This window comes from Cervus canadensis, chromosome 11, assembly GCF_019320065.1.
Source record: "Cervus canadensis isolate Bull #8, Minnesota chromosome 11, ASM1932006v1, whole genome shotgun sequence".
Taxonomy (NCBI): domain Eukaryota; kingdom Metazoa; phylum Chordata; class Mammalia; order Artiodactyla; family Cervidae; genus Cervus; species Cervus canadensis.
The window spans coordinates 67,861,508-67,879,425 of NC_057396.1; positions in this window are offsets into that span (position 1 = coordinate 67,861,508).

Here is a 17,918-nt window from a genome sequence, read left to right on the forward strand (position 1 = left end):
ACATTGCTATAATTTTTGCCAAGTTGGAATATCTTTATGAAATCATAATTGATAACTATAGAAATTCCCTGTCAACATAGTCCTGAAATCTCTTTAATAATTCAAAATATATTTTAAAAGACCAAACTTAACAACTTTGGATTAATAATTAACATATGATACTGTTAAAAAGCAATATAATCTTGTATTTTCTTCCATAAGAAATCATTGGTAATTTCTAAATGTTAATACAAATTATTTTTAATTCATAAACCTTTTAGTTTAGGAATAACATTATTGTAAATATTGAAAACTCTTCTGCTTTTTAAAATTTTAAATTCTTGATATTTGAAATACTAATATTTGAAAGGAAGATGAGATAACTTCATTAAAGTTTTATTTCTATGAAAAGCAAGGAGTTGCCAAGAAAGTATTAACTGCTTAAGATTTTTTAATTTCCAGTTTTGAAAAACTGAAATTAAAAAATCTCTGCATTGTATCTATTTATAAAACAATGGGAAAGTATACATTCTGAATAGAAATTCTATTTAAAAGCACTTACTAAATACCAAAAGCAATTTTAACAAGATATAAAAAATTTTTAATTGTTTTAGTCAAGCTCTTTTTAGATTTATAAAGCAGAATAACAAAGTTTTATTTTGAGTGCCAAATATTTAAGTAAGTTGATATTTTACTGCTCAGATTTTTGTAACCTTTAGTTGGAATATAAACCTTACTTCAACTTATTTATAAATTCTAAATATAAAGTATAAATTCTAGAATTCATCCCACATTTATTTATTGGCTTTTTAAAATGCATATAAAAATAATGCATTTCTGTTTTCACAGATAAATGAACTAGTAGCAAGAAACAGAAACCATATGGCATATTGAAGATTTCTTGCATTTTATTTTTTAAAATTTGCTAAAACAATAATTTCAGAAGAAAAGGTTATTTTCATTTTATCTGAGACCTGTAGTAAAATAAGTAACATTTTCAAAGGAAAATAATACCATTATTTTTCAACTTTCTATTTTGCCAATTCTTAGGCTTAAATGAAACAGATACAGCAGTTTACAATTCTGATGCAAAGGGTAACTCAAAACATGGTTCATAATCTTATCTTACTAAACTAAGTATTTGCATTGCTATAAAAATAAATATTACATGTTGTATGGGGTGAAAATAATAATAAAATGGGTATTATACAGAATGTTAGGAACTGCCACAGAAAGAATAAGGAGGGAAATTTTAATACAGTTTTAGAACCTTCAAATCTATGGCTAACCAGTTGCATTTACTTTGCTTTACTTTCTTAATGAATTAGTCTCACAATTTTGAAAGTTACAGTGGGATAGCTTGGTTTTAGAAGATGCACGAAGGTTAAACAACTGGGTTCTCAGCTACCTGACACTTACAAACAGCCGGTTGTGAGGCTTCATGCAGGCAACAGAGTCCTGTGCAGATTTTTGGTTTTCATACAGAAATGCTGACATTATAAAAACACAATAACTGGTTTTATAGTAACTATATGGAGTTATACCAACATTAAGAAAAATGTTAGGGATAAGCCCTATTATCTCCTGAATTTCTGTTTAAGTATTGTCCTTGATTTGAAAACAAAATTGACTCAATTACAATGAACTGTATTTAAGAAAAAATCATTTAGGTATGTTTTTGAGTTAAAATAACATGATTTAACAAAGTATTTATAGTGATATAAAATAGGAACCATAGAGAAAACTAAAATGGCAATTAAAAAATAACCCTAAAATGTCATTTTACTTTTATTATTTACTATTATGCCTTTATGAAATGCCAAAAATGTTTTAAAAATAGTAATGCTATATCTGTTAGCATATAATTTTTAATTAGCTTAAAAATTTCATAGTATTAAAAAATCTGTATTCTGGTCTCAGAGTAATTGCCAATACCAATGAAAGCTTAATAAGTAAATTGCATCTCTTTCTAAAACATAATTTCAGATATTCTAAATGATATTCCTCTCTAGGTTTTGATCAAAGAATTCTGACATAATTCTAGCCTTTAGACTCTTGATCATGATAAATAAATCTTTAAGAAGTTTTTTAAATTTATTTTTTAATTGAAGGATAATTGCTTTATAGAATTTTGTTGTTTTCTGTCAATAAATCTTTAAGAAGCTTTAATTTTGCCTAACATTAAAAAAATCTTATCTGTATTTCAAAGTATTATTAGAAAGAATTGAAAAACAGTGGCAACTTTAGTATAGGTAATAATAATATAATAAAATAATAATATTTTTAAACTCTCCAGAAGTTTTTGTCTTTATGATTTTTTTTACAAATACCACATAAGGAGAAATAAAACCATCAAAGATTTACTCTATAACACAGTGAATAATATTTAATACTTTATAATAACCTATAATGGAAATAATCTGAAAAAATAATATATGTATATATAACAGAATCACTTTGCTGCACACTTAAATCAAAATAATATTATAAATCTACTTTTAAAAAAGAAGAAATATAAAGTTATGGTTTAAAATGTCTGCAATGTACCACATAAAATAAATATTGCAAAGCAATGATTTTTTTAATTACTAGAGGATCCCATTTCAATACAATTTTCTTTCCTTTTTTAAATAAAACATTTTGATTTTCTTTTTTTTATTAGCTTCTCATGTTTTGTTTTATAGGGATATCCCATTTTACTGAAGAACTTTCTGTTTGAAACTTACCTCAAATACAATAGATTTGAGCATTCTCAGTGACATTATTGGTTCAAGCTTGGCGAACTATTGACTACATTTCTTTTGCTGTCCACACGTTAATAAAAACAGCAACAAGCAAACCCTCTGGTCTTGACCACTCTTCAATATCACGATTGGCTAGAATTTTAGAAGCATTTTTAATTCTCAAGATGTGTTAGGCATTCAGATGAGCCCTGGCTCACAACTCACAGATAAAGAAGAAATTGGCTACCCAAAAAGAATACATTGTGCAAATATAAATGTTAATAAAAATGGACAAGAAGACCACTCCACTGTCTTGCAGTTTTTCAGGCTTTGACTTAAAAACATTGTGTCCTAATACACATTTGCTTAGGTTAGAATTGGTCTCCAAAACCATATTAACTTTCTAATTCCCCCTCCTTTAAAAAAAACAAAAACCTGTATTATAACCATAACCAAAGAAATAGCAGATGAATAAATACATGGAAGCATACATGTATATTCTTTTGGTTTTGTATATTTATTTTATTCATGGTTCTAACTAAACTGTGATACTACATTATGCCGCCTATGGTAGACTATCCCAAAGCTCTCTTTAAAAGCTCCGAGATTCATCTAAGTAATTTTCAAACAAGTATTGTTAACTTTTGCAGCGTCATTTAACTGACTTAATCAAAAGTGTTATAAGCTATCTAAATGAGCACCTAAGAATGTCACTCATTTTTACTGATCCATACCATTAATCTCATAACATTTCACCTAATGTCTGGGTTTACTGTTGCAAATGTTATAAAGTAGTTACTGGGCCAAACATGATCCCAGCCCTACCATTTATTTATTTTTTTTAAATGTTGATAGAATTGGAAGTTGATTTACCCAGGACTATTTTTCTGGAGAAACACGGATAATGGGTGGAGGAGGGTGGGAGGGAGGGGAAAGGAAGAAACATCTTTATTCCTGTCTATCTACAAACCTGGAAAGATCTAATAACTGCCAATTCTGACAAAGCCTATTTGCAATCCCTTTGCATTGAACAAATGACCTAGACTTCTCAACAAAATATAGTAATTTTTATAATATTATAATTTTCTGAATGAGCAGTGTCAAGTGATTCTAATGGGGTCCTGTAACATCTTGGTGTTCAAATTGTGATCCTATGTGGGGTTTTTTTTTGTTGTTTGTAACAGGAGTAAGTCTAGTTCATTATCTCTAAATGTACCTTGAGAAAGCTACTATTATATTTTTATTTGTCCTTCGTATGTGTTCAATTTTCTCTCTACGTTTTTAAATCTATTAGGTCACCCTAACCAATATAAAATTATACTGTCCTTAGAAGAGTTGACCGGCAGAGGATCCAAACCCTTTGGGAATTCCGTTCTTGGAGTTTGTGGAGCTGGTGGTTTCCTCCTCTCTCTTCCCTCTTCTCTCTTCCTTATCACTTTTCTCTACATCTGCTGAGAAGTAAAAGAATCTGTCTGCAATGCAGGAAACCTGGGTTTGATCCCTGGGTTAGGAAGATCCTCTGGAAAAGGGAATGGCAACCCACTCCAGTATTCTTGCCTGGAGAATCCCATGGACAGAGGAGCCAGGGTCGGGGGTAGAGGGGCTACAGTCTGTGAGGTCGCAAAGAGTTGGACACGACTGAGCAACTAGCAATTTCATTTTTTCAGCATATAAGGGCATGCTCTCTCGCCCACAGGCTCGACAGGCTTTATACCAGTTTACTCGGTGAATTCCTTGTGACTGCATGTTCTTTTCTGTATTAAAGGATCACTATAAAATAGGAAAGCCCATAAGGTTGGGCTTCCCAGCCATGGCAAAACCTGCTGTGAGGTCCAGAGGAAATTTACAAATCAATACATTCTCCATAACTGTTTAGTAGGGATGTTGTGTGTGAGTCGCTCAGTCGTGTCCAGCTCTTTGACCCCATGGACGGTAACCCACCAGGCTCCTCTGTCCATGGGATTATCTAGGCAACAATACTGAAGTGGGTTGCCATTTCCTTCTCCAAGTAGGGATGTTGGAGTGTTGAAATTCTTTTTTTTTTTTTTTTGAGGGAATATTTGTATTTAGTCTGCTCTCCAATTCAAACAGGATGTTTTTAATCTTGTTGGCTTTTTTTAAAAAAATTGGAATACCAAAGAAAAATCATAATATGTGAAGTTCAAATGTAGACACTGAATAAACAGAAACTTGCTTTCAGTTGTCAGTTAGGAGAGCATCTGATTCTGTGTCCAGGAGTGTTAGTCCATCGGCCGTGTCCTACTCTTTGAGACCCCATGGACTCATGGGGTACTGAGAAGCCCAGTACCAGGCTTCTCCGCCCATGGGATTCTCCAGGCAGGAATACAGGAGTGGGTTGCCATTTCCTTCTCCAGTGTGTCTGGGAGATCTGACTTTAATTCTGAGTCTGGCAGTGACCCTCGGTGTAAACTTCTACAGTAATTTCTTTGTCTGGAAAGTGGGGATAACTCTATCAGCCACAGAGGTTTCCTTACAGGATTAATTGAGGTAATGGATAGTTAAACATTTTGGAAAGGTGAAATTCAGGGCATAGAAAAGAGAACGGGACGGGTGGTTGTGTCACTTTGGGTGCTTTCCTCTCCCATCCCAGTCTATTTATAAGATGTGAAAAGTGAGCTAGTTGAGTTTAAGTCCTCTAGTTACTTTGACAACTTGTCTTTGGGGGTGATGATGAACTTTAGGGTAAGTGTCTATTGACAAGATAGCAAGGGTCTGAATTACCCCCAAAGTGGGGGTTTCCAGAGTGCTTTTAATTTTTTTTCAGCTCTCAGCTTTACTCCATTTCTTTTGCTTCTCATGCTTCCATTTTTTTAGGGGATACTGTCCTGGAGGATACTAAAAATCACAAGAAGCCCCTGGGCACAAAGGTATCTGTGACAACCAGAAGCATTTTTGTCTAAATGCCCTGCATTGAAGTATCTTGCCACAGAGTGGACTGTGGGGGAAGGTTGGCTATTGCGCTGCCTCAGCTTCTGTGTTTCTATGACTTTCATCTCCTTGTAAGAACCTAACTGGATAGCTAACTGAAGGGGTAAAAGGGATGAAGGTTTAAGATGGTTGAGTTTTTACTGCCTTAATTAATATATCACCTCTACTGGTTTCCCCAGCATTGGACTTAATGCCCCGTAAATGAAGTCTTAATCATCTAATAGCTTTCTTTTCTTTAAAAAAAAAATGTACCTTTGCCTTTCTAAAGTTGATTGCTTGGACACATGACTGAGACTACAAAGGAGATTTAAGTTTTGGTGCAGGCAGCAAGTAGATGGTGGGTGGTTAGGCCAGGGGTAAAACAAAAATAATAATAATAATAAAGTTTCTTTGAACAGATTGGGAAGAAAGGGAACTCAAGTGTCTCTTTATAACTATTTAATAAGAGAGCTCTATGTCTTCTTGTATCAAGAGGACATTCTAAAATATATTTTAGAAATAAACACAACTTACTTGTTAAGCTTTCATTGTTATTGGCAACTACTTTAAGAGACCAAAATACAGATTTTTAATACTACAAAAAATTCCTGAGTTAATTAAAAATTACATGCTAACAGATATAATATCACTATTTTTTTTTCTAGAAAAAGATCTTCCAAACCTTTTCCCTCACAATTCCTAAAGGCGCTTTCTAATTTGTCCAGAGAATGGTCAGTCCAAATAGGCACCAACCGAGCTCATTTCAACCCATTTGGTAAAAGGAGACTATTAATATTAATACTGGGAAACAATAAGGTTCCATATAAGGAGACTGAATGAAAAACAAAAAATGAGATTTTTTTCTCTTTTCTTCCCCCTTCCTTTCTTGCATTGTAAGAATTGTTCTCTGTTGAACCCTGAGCTGCTCTGCTGTATGGTACCCTGCAATGGATTCTCAGAGAAATGAACTACCTTATCAATATTTGATGGAGAACTCAATCTGTAGGGATCCTGCCATTTTTCTGAAGCATGGTTTGGACTGCGTCTTGGGTAGCCTCTGTGTCCTGCAGCCAGCGTCCTGTTTTTCCCCTCTATCTCTCCCTCTCACCATACCGGGGGCTGGAGAGCAATCGGGAGGCAGTGGTTGATCACTCCACAGCATGGTGCTGGGGCGGGCTGGGTGTGTGAGGGGCTGGGAAGTGAAAAAGAAGGGGTGAAGAAAACGACCAGAGCTTTTCCTTCTTCTAAAAGGTTGTCTGAAAGTACAATTCTTCATCTTTTAGTTTTGCTAGCTGTTCTCTATTATGTCCCTGGCAGTTCCTTGTTTTGAGCTCTTTGCATCTACTGAAGAAGATAAACAGTTCAGAAAGCTGTGTGACCTCAGTAAGTCATTTTACCTCTCTCATCTTTCTCTGTAGAAAGAAAAAATTGAATTAGAAGATCTTTAAGGACCCTTTCAACTTCAAAGACCAATGTCTTATTACCAGGGATGCAGTGAGAATTAGTAATACTTATTTGATGAGTAAATGATGCTAACATCCTGTTTCTTGGACGTGCTATAAAGGACGGCGTAATATAAGACTACTTATACTGTAAACTTCACTTAGTTACTCTGTGCAGGGGGAAAGCTACCTTTTTTGTGAGCAATTAATGTTTTTTGATGTGTGTGTGTGTCTGTTGAGGTTGTTTCTTGTAACATCCCATTGAATGAGGGTAGGAAGGCGTCGAATGTGACGACCACAGGGGTAAGGATGGACATGCAGCCTGTCTGTACATCCACATATACATTGAGTGACTGTGCAGACAAGGTCACTGGTCAGGGATGGGTTTCTGAGTTTTTAGATCTCCTTAGGTCCTTTACAGCTCTTTTTTTTTTAAACTTCTTGCACAGTTTCCAATTTTCTTGCCTTTAAATTCAGAAGAGTGGTAAGGGGAGGTAGCCAACTATTAAGTGATTTATTTTTCTGGAAAGATTTTTATGACTAAAGGCAAAAATAGAAGATTGTCTTTGGATTCTGGTTTCGCATACTGTCTGTTGGTCCCACTTTTGGTAGTAGTTCACTTTGATTTCCTCCACCTAAATTATCATATCAAATGTAAACGTTTCCACACATATATTTTTGTAAATGTACACGTGGGCATATTGGCGTGTCTTTTTTTTTCCCTTGTTGGTTATCTATTTTATTTTTGGTGTGGCTTTTAGAATGAGGTTCTTGGGGGCGAGGCACATGGCTGAGTGTTGCTGAGCATGCCTTACTCAATTCTGATACTGTCAGTAAATCCTTTCTACTTCATATTTCTGCTGTAGTTCCCTTATTATAAAAGAAAAAGAGGGAAAATATAATATGGTACACTTTGGTTACAGGAAAGGGGAAGGTATTTTTATCTTTTCCTCACTCAGTTTTACCTCCGAGAACAAACTGAAATTTGTATTTCTTTAACTAGTTCGGTCATAGGTAAACCAAAAGAAAAAAAACAATTTTAAAAGAATAAGGGAACAACATTTTTAAGGTGGCTTTGTGGCTTCAGGGAGAAGGAGAAGATGCCAAAGGTAAAGTTGAGAAAGGAAGCGGTTTAGCTATTATAAGCAATGCTCTCACTGAGAATAGCATGGAAGAACAGCCTTCAAGTGTCGGAGCTTGCAAAAGCCTGACTGACCATCTTCCTTTGTTTGTGTGAGTTTTTGAGAAACAAAGATATATAGATATATAGATATGGATAGAAGACATGATCATTTCTAGAAAAACAAATAGTTTGTTGATGGTACAGGAAAGATAAACTTAGGTAGGTTACTTATTTTCTTTATTCCTCTATTTCCTATAAAAGTATAAGAGAGGTATTTTGCCCTAGTCTTTATGACAAAGCATAACTCAAAATTTATGTCAGGTTAATTTCCAGTCTCCTTCCTGAACCCTTCGAAAAGCCTCTTTATTCATCACTCCGAGAACATCCAAATAATCCAGTTGTTTCATCCCCCTCATGGATTATTATAATTTTACTTTTCGCGAATTAACCAAATAATTGAAGGAAAAGTGAATTTTTTCCTCCGAATTTCAATGAATTTGACTGTATAGAAAATTACCACCTTAGCGTCTTGTGTGGATGGGGCTATACAGACTGTAGTGAATGATCAGGCAGAATAACCCCATTTTAAGCTATGTCAATATATTCAGGGTTTATGGTCCCTTGTCCCACTCTCTGCTCACCAGTGCCCACTGATTATTGAGGGGAGATACCTATTTAAAATTCCACAGAATCTTTTATCCAGTTCTCATCAGTGTTTGGTGTAACGTGGCATTGCCAATAGACAAAGGGAGATTACATGGTGCCTGATGGTCGGTCAGATAACGGGCTTGGAGCAGTCAGGGTAGGCATTGCTTTCCTAGCACAAGTGGTTGGAATTAGCCCCTTTAGAGGGGGCTTTTATTTAAGAACGTATACACTTTCGCTGATGAGAGAATAAAGACTTTAAAAATATTATCAAGAAAATCATATTCCAAGTAGAGAAATTAGAATATGGCCTGGGTAATAGGGAGTTATTGTTATTTTGGTGGCAATCTGATTATGTGGGAAAATATCCTTACTTTTTAGATGAACACAGTGAAGTATTTGGGAGTTAAATGCCACGATGTCTGTAATTTCCTTTAGAGTACCTCAGCAAAGAAAAAAGGGAGACGAAGCAAATAATAATTAAATGTCAGTAACCATTTAAATAGAAATGATGTATGCATGCATATTTGTTATACTATTTCTACTTTTCTTTGAAATTTTCCATAATAAATAATTAGAACCACCCCCCCCAAACCCTTTAGGGATTCAATATTTTGATGCCAAAAATACCACACATATTGATAAAATAAAATTTCATTAAGATAATATTTTTGTGCACGTACAAGAGGGAATCATAGATTTAGAATTTCTCTGGTCTAAGGGCAAATTTAAAATTCTTGGTGGTGCTTTAGTTCTTAAGAATATGATTAGTAAGACATAAATAGTCATAAAAAGAAAATCCTGTACAGAAATACTATTTAATGTTTTTTAAATGCATTTAAAATCCTAGAATTGAAACTACAAGAAAAGCACAATAGACATTAAAAAATGAAGACGTGTTCCTTTTTATCTACTTGAGCTAACTGATGAAAAGTTTGGGGTTCTGACCTTGGGGCAAGGTGGAATGTTGCTTGAAGAAGGTCACAGAAATAAAACTTGGATTCTCAGAAAAGAACTTGAGAGGAAATCAAGGTAGTCAGTATCACCATATAAGCGAACTACAAATCTGATGTTGATGATATAAATTATGAAATTACAAATTGTACCAAGATATTTTGTTTTAATTGTCTTTGGAATTGCCAGATTTATGTACTTCTTTTTTTTCCCATTTATTTTTATTAGTTGGAGGCTAATTACTTTACAATATTGTAGTGGTTTCTGTCATACATTGACATGACTCAGCCATGGATTTACATGTATTCCCCATCCCGATCCCCCCTCCCTATGTACATCTTTAAAATGTTTCTTTGACCTTTTGAATAGTAATTACCACAATAGCTATGTTCTAACCAAGTAATGTAGTACTTTTATGGTATATTAGTATAGCATTTGTTTCTCACTAAATGTGTGTTTATTTATTGCCATGAGGACACTAACAGAAAAATACCTCCAGTAGTGAAGGGATTCTTTCTACGTAAAATTCTAGAGTGCGCAGCTCAGCTTCACCTATGTTAATGTCAAGCTCTTTGATTCTTTGCTGTACACAAATGCATGCTGGAAACTACTGTTATTATATTAATATGTCATATTGATTTAAAGATAGAAATAGCCCAATTTTGTTTATACAGGTAAGGAGAACTTTCCTTTTGAACACCTTTTATCTTTTTTTTTTTTTCAATTAATACATATAAAATGGGCTCATTTCAAGTATGGGGCTTCTGTGAGAAATACATTTCATCAAAATAGTATCACCATTTGAAAAAACTTTAAACCTGTATTCAACATGGAGCCCATTCTTAATAGATGTGAAGGGTCTGGTAATCTTGCTCTTCCAAAAACAATCACTGCTGACTTGCAGGTTAACGAAGCTCAGCTGTGCATCAGGAGATGAAGACAGGCCAATGCAGACTTGGTGATTCCCTGGAATTTGCTTTTTAGCAAGAGCAGTGTGGTTCAATAGATAAAGTCCTGGACTAAGAAACACGAGACATGGGATATTTTAAAGTCTTAAAATTTGTGTCTTTTAAGTTAGCCTTGCATTAGTAAATAGTATTTAAAAAAAGAAGAAAAAGCGGGTGTGTTACTCCTGGGTTCCAGCCCTAGATATTTCCTCTGACTTCTGAACTTAGTGTGTTCATTAGCAAATTGAGAGCTCACCCATTAATAACTGCTGACGTCTTCTCAAACTGTTTACTCTGTGCCGGGCACGGTTTTGAGCGCTTTACATTAAATTTCTTTAATTCTCACAATCTTAAAGGAGATACTCTGATTATGCCTAATTCATCAATTAAGAGATTACATATCCTGTGGTAATCAAGTGCTGGGTAATCAGAGGCTTTTTAGAGGTGGGAGGGTCCATGGAAATCATTTAAGCAGAGAGGCAGTGCATCACGGTGGTTAAGGGTACAAGCTCTGTCCCCATAATGCATGATTTTCAAACTTGGATCCTTCACTCATTAGGAATACATCTTGGGTTAATGACATCACCTTTGTTTGCCTCAATTTCCTCATCTGTAATATGGGGATGATAATAGGTCTGCATTAGAAGATTGTTAGGTTAAATGAGCAATGTTTAGTCATCTGCCATCTAGGAAACACTTCTAAATGGTATAGATGAGGAGGATGACGCTGTCAACGGTAGGGTAAGTAAACACTATTGTTTTAGTTAGAAGAATGTGTTACAGAGTTATTAAGAGATCCTCAATTAGGTCAGAGAAAGGCTGCAGGTGGCAGTGATGGTCTTGATGGGAAGGATGGAGTTAACATTATCAGTGATATAGAAGGTTTCTTAGAGAAAGAAAATAGTTTGAAGAAGCAAATTGAAGAGGGGACTGTTAGCCTAGAAAGGCAGGGAAAAAAATGTGTGTTATATTGTAATTGAGCAAAAAGTTTACAGAAACAGTGGCAGCAGTAACATAGAAATGAGGCCCCAATTTGGGTGCTCATGTGGAGTGAGTCCAGTTTCTCTGGATCATCACAGACACATATAGAAATGTTAGAGCTAAATGGGACCTTGGAGATTGTCCTGTACAACCCCCTCATTTTACATTTCTATGAGAACAGAGTTTGGAGAAATTTGGCCGGGATTACGTTACAGCGATGCCAGGGAAATTTGTGGTATGTTTCAGAGAGATTTCAAGTAAGGATGAAGCAAAAGAGAGAGGAAGTTTCTTGAGTTTTTTAAGTGATACCCAGGTAGAAGAGCAGAGTAGAGAAGACAGTGAATTTTCCCAAGTTAATTTTAAAAAAGAGGGAGAGAAGGAGGAAGAGAGAGAACTCTAATTTTATGCTAAGCAGTGTTCCATTGGACTTGTGATTAATGTATAAAAGTCCATGATAAAGAAAATTCTTTTTTTTTTTTAATTATTTCTAGGAACTTGGCTTCTAAAATGAAAAGGAAGTTTGGGGGAGAGTCTGGCAGTGCTGATGGTTCTAGCAGATGAAGAATCAACCCCATTTGCAGCTGGTGTTGAAACTGGTAAGCAGTTAATCTGTTACTGTTTAGGATGAATATATCTTGGCTTTTTTTTTTTTTTAAATCACTTTTAACAAAGTTTAAGCTTAGTGCTTTCTTTTAAATAATGAAGACTCTCAATAGATTGAATGAGTCAGATTAATTTGGCGTGGAGTTCTGAACAGGTTAGGGGACAGAAATCCTCCTAAACACTAATAATGCTTTGCTGAGATTCCTTTGCAAGCTACTGAGCCAGTGTTGGGTTGGAGGGAGTTTGAGGGGTTTAAAGGCTCCTCACTGTGCTTGTTCCCCAGTAACAAAAGATAGGGTTAGTGAGTGAGGACTAGTTAGTCTGTTTACATGGAGAAAAAGCCAACAGCACTGTATTTTAGTCGCTCAGTCATGTCCGACTCCTTGCAACCCCATGACTGTGGCCCACCAGGCTCCTCGGTCCATGGGATTCTCCGAGCAAGAAGACTGGAATGGGTTGCCATGCCCTCCTTTAGGGGATCTTCCAGACCCAGGAATCATTCTTTACCATCTGAGCTACCAGGGAAGCCCAACAGCACTGAGGCTGAAGCAAAGATTTTTATGGCTCTGAACCCACTTGTGTATTCTTTTTTATAAGAAGCATTTACCTATCATGTCAATATTTTAGTAAGAGGCTTTTAGTCTGGCTTTTATTATTATTATTATTTAAAAAAAAAAACAACTTTGCTGTTATTTCTGGCCATATCACCGCCTGCACTGGGGTAGGGTTTGGAGATTTTGGAGGCTGTCCATTTCATTGCCTCCAGCTCACCCAATGCCGCAGCCCACCTCCTTTGCTGAGATGCTTCAGGAAAATGGGTGGGGTTGAGGAATAGACGCCCAGGGTTAGTTTAAGTCCCTCTGCTTTTGGCCTGTTGATTCTGCCTTCGCTGGCTACTCCCACATCAGCATCGGTTTGGTGTACTGAGTCAGAGAATGAAGTTGGAGATGAAGAAACTGAGGCACGGTGTAGTTGTATGCTTATTTTCAATCCCTCAGGAGTGTATGACAGGCAAACTGACAGGCAGAACTCAAGCGTCTAGTCTGGGTGGAGACCTTGGAGGTCACGTGGCTTCCATCCTAGGAACTGGTTGAGTCTATGGGTGGCCAACTATCCTACCCTCAAAAGAAATCTTTGCTTTGTATTTGCAAATTATACCACAAAGTTTACATCCTTTGAAAATAATGGCTTAAGAAATCAAAGATAGCCTAGGGTCACATAAGGAAAGGAATTTTTTAGTGCTTGTGCATGTGAATTTTTAAACCTGTAAAGTATCAAGGTAGTTTGAGCAAGATTCTTTTGGTGATATGAAAAGTGATATCTGTGGTCAGCATTCTTTCTTGTGGATCTAACTCACCTGAGCTCTCCAACTTGATTCATCCATATGTGAATCCCACATGGGATGTCCTGGTGAAGAACAAGAAATTTCTGTATGGTTAATGAAAGCCCACAAGTCTCTAGTGGGAAGTGCACTTATTTTTATTTAGTGTATGAAGAGGTACCATCAGCCAGACTGTGAAACATGCATCAAAATGCAAAAAAGAAAATTAGAATATGCCCTCAAATGTTGGGGAAATAAATATTAGACAAATTGTGTTGGTGTTTAAAAAAAAAAAGCTAAGTTGGAGTATGGTAGAATCTTACAGAAGGAAGAATTAGAAAACAGGTCTAGGAAAAGAAATTCAAGGGAGAAACAGCATAATTAATATTTAATTTGAAGTATTAATAGTGGGTCCTTCTGTGAAATTAAGAGGAAACATAAGGAATCTGAAAATTTTCCAAGAAAAAAGTAATTTTTCTTTGGAGAAAAGGCATGATGTGAGTTAATGAATGTAATCCTGAATTAAAGTGGAGAAAAAATTATCAGCACAGAGGAAGAGGGAGGAGCAGGATAATTGTTTTTAAAAATTCAGCCTAGATCTTATTCTGTCTTAAAGTATTGGTATTTTTACCTTAGAGTATGTAGCGTTTTACACATCTCTTTTTGCGGAAATTGATTTGTAGTTATAAAAAGCCTTTTGAAAGTTAGAAAGTTTAGGGTTTGGATTTTTTTGTTTCACATATTGATTTGATATTTAGACTATAGAAATTATATATAGAGGGGGCATTATTATGTACTAGAAAAATCTTAAAATACATAAAGATAGTTAATGGCTTCAATATATTGAAAGAGTATTAAAACTACTGAGCCATATACATAAGAACAAGATATACCAGTGACAGAATAACAGAACAAGTAAGGATAAGAAACTACTGCCTTGTGATGGTTCTGTGAGAAAATTTAAACAGTAAAGCAGGATGACTTTTTAATTGACAGCATCTATTTAATTAAATTATATTTAGGCCTTGCTGTCTAAAATTATGACTAAAAAGGTTCAAACAGCCATCATCCTATTATGATTTTTTACAGAGTAGAAAGTGGTCATATTCATTAACCTGTATCTTTTTCATTTCCATAGGAAAATCTAAAAAGTTTTATCTCCTGGTGAACCATGAAGGTTGTTTTTAAACGTGAAACGTATCATCTTTAGGTAAGGAAACGTTTTCCATTGTTTATCAATCTGTTGAAGAGATAGCATTTGGATTAGAGAAAAGAAGTAACATATACTTAAGCTTTGCTTATCCTAACTGATGCCAAACATTATGAAGAGAAGAGAAAGCAAGCTTTTTTAAATTAAATAAAGTAGTTGGAAAACTTTGATTTAAAAAGATCAATTTCCCGGAAAAAAAGGAGACCCTTTTTTTTGCGCTTCCTCACAGACTGACATGATAATAGAATTCCCATCATTCCAGCTTTCCTAAGTATTTAGACATAAAGTTAAAACTGTATTTAGAACAATCAGAAACTAGAGATTTTTCAGACAAGTAGAATATTCCTAAACATAAATGTAAACGTATATGGAAATAAAAAGTAGACTATTTTGATAAATTTGAAAGACTGGTCACTGTTTTAAAAGCAGGCCAGTGAATTAAAGGTAATTAAGGTTTGAGAGAGAAGCTTAAACTCTGGAATAGACTCTAAATATTGCTTTGTAGGGTCATAACGTCAATATAAACAATTAGTTTAAATCAGGCAAGAACTTGTCCTGTGTGTGTACCTCTTTTCAGTTTTTGCTCGTGTAATACTGATAACGTCAGAGAAGAAAAGACAGACTAACTTTTTGAGCATAATAGAATATTAGCAGCTCATTCTATTTTGGGGAGAAATTCTATTAGTACAGTTTACGTGTATGAACAGTATAAATTACATATATGAAAATCAGATGTTTTAAGGTAGATAAACTAAAAATGCAGTTAAAATGTCTAAACATTTAGAGATGCTTTGAAGTATTTTATGGGTTAAAAGAATAAAAGAAGTAGTCACTGAAATTATATGTAGAATCTGTTGTAAGATCTGCAATCTGTACATTCTAGCTATGTCACCAATACCACATTTGGAAAAAGAAATAGATTGCAGTGTTTGACTTCTATTAACATATATTCTCAAGAATAAACAAGATTTCTCCTAATTTTAAATATGTTAATATAGTTACATGTGAATATTTTAAAAATTACAGTATAGATATTTAGGTTTTTAAGAAATACACGTAAAAAATTCATATGAAAAAACAGAACCTAAAAACTTTGGGAGAAAAATACTGAATTTTTGGTATGAATTTGAAGAATTTATTTCTAGAATATATTTGTTTCCTCCTTAGGAAGAAACTCATGTTAATATTAAGTATATAGGTTAAGACTTACTTGAATTACTTAATCAGGATATACTAAACTGCTAAGTTATTTTTAAAAGAAGAACTATGGTAACCTGAAAAAAAACAAAATTACTTCTATTGTAATCTTTAAATTCGTCTTTCTAATGTACCAATTTTAAAATCTCGTGTTTTAAAGGATAAAAGAAAAGAAAAAATGACTAACCTCCTAATGGAAAATATGACCTCATAGCACTAAGTAGAGAGCTGTAAGCATGTAATACATATACGAGGAGATAAGTTTCATTTCTGACTTGATTTTGAGTCTTTCTTATGAATCATATATTTTAACATCAGGAGAGTAATATATAAAATATGCATTAAATTCTTGTAGTCTGGCAGCTATTAAAAATAGGAGAAAAAAATGCAACTTCTTCTAGCTAAATTCTAACTAAAGTGTTAAGTGAAAATTAGAAAAATACAGAAGCTAAAATAGTATAATGAACTAAACTTCATAATATCTATGTATGTATAATTTTTTATGTCTTGTTATGTAGCATTTATCTCAGTTGTTAATGAAACAACATAGTGTACACGAGTGAAAAAAATAAATGGATAAGTATTTTCTCACTGAAGTTTACTAGACCAAAACCTTTACTAATAAGCTAAATGTAATATGAAGAGACACGTTTAAAATAGAAGATTGTAGAATAGTTTTGCTGAGGACCTATCTTAACAACAAGGCTTTGGGTTTTTGTTTATGTATTAGGATTTCTGAGTTTTGTGATTCAAAATTCATGATAGATTTTGAATGCCCCTTCAAATGGCAAAATGTTTCAATGAAAAAATCAGATATTGTGTACATTTTATTTTATATTTGAGTATGAGAAAAATGGCAGATACTTTAGGAGAATTCTAGTTGTTGTTTTACTGCACGCATCAAATACCAAGCAATTATTTTGTCTGTCAGTCACTTACAGGTCTGAGCAGGTTCCTTTCTGTTAACTACAGCTTAGGCATTTAATTAATATTGATAACACAGTGATCTCTAGATGTGATTGTCATTTTTTTCTGAAATTATGGGCAATATACTTAAACGAAATGTATTTTAAACCTCATTTTTAATTAAAATGAGAAAGACTTTGAAGGAGTTTTTTCGTGAGTAAAAGATTTGCTGTGCAGTTTTCTGAAAGAATGAAATCTTCATTTATTTTTCAAATTATATTAAAACGTTTCTTTACCTGTTGTTTGCTGACATTTTAAAGTCAGAAAGAAATAAAGCAATGGTTTATGCTGTAATCTGATTATCAATATAGAAAAGGGAAAGCAAAGTATGTTGGCATATAAAGTTTTCCCTTAAAAAAAATTACCTTGAAATTTAAAAGATATATTGCCCATAACTAATTTTGTCTTATTAGGACTTACTTAGACTTGCATGAATTTTCTTAGTCAAATATTTGAGGAAATTCGTCTTTATAAAATAGAGAGATGTAGAACATATGTGGCCAGTTATAGGCTAGTCTTTCTTGTTGCTTCCCAAAACTTCGGAAACAGGTTTTAAACTAATAAAGTTGAGTACCAAAACCTCTAGGCTATAATACTTTAGAAAAACGCCAGAAAGTTATAGCGAAGGGGAAGATTAATTGAAGTTAAGTGTCCCCTTGATTGACAAAACATTTGGCACTGTGAGGAGAGCTCTGGAGATAACAAAAAGTTCTCTGTCAGGGATAATTTTCTGGGCAGTTGGCGTTGTTTGTGTGATAAAAGAAGGCGCTGAGATAGTATAACTGTAGCTGCTTGACAAAACTTCCAAAGTTAGTTTTAGATTGTGAGGGTAAAAGTAGGTGCAACAACTAGGAGTTGGGATGGGTAGGAGAGCAGGGTTCGTCAGTCCCGGCGCCACG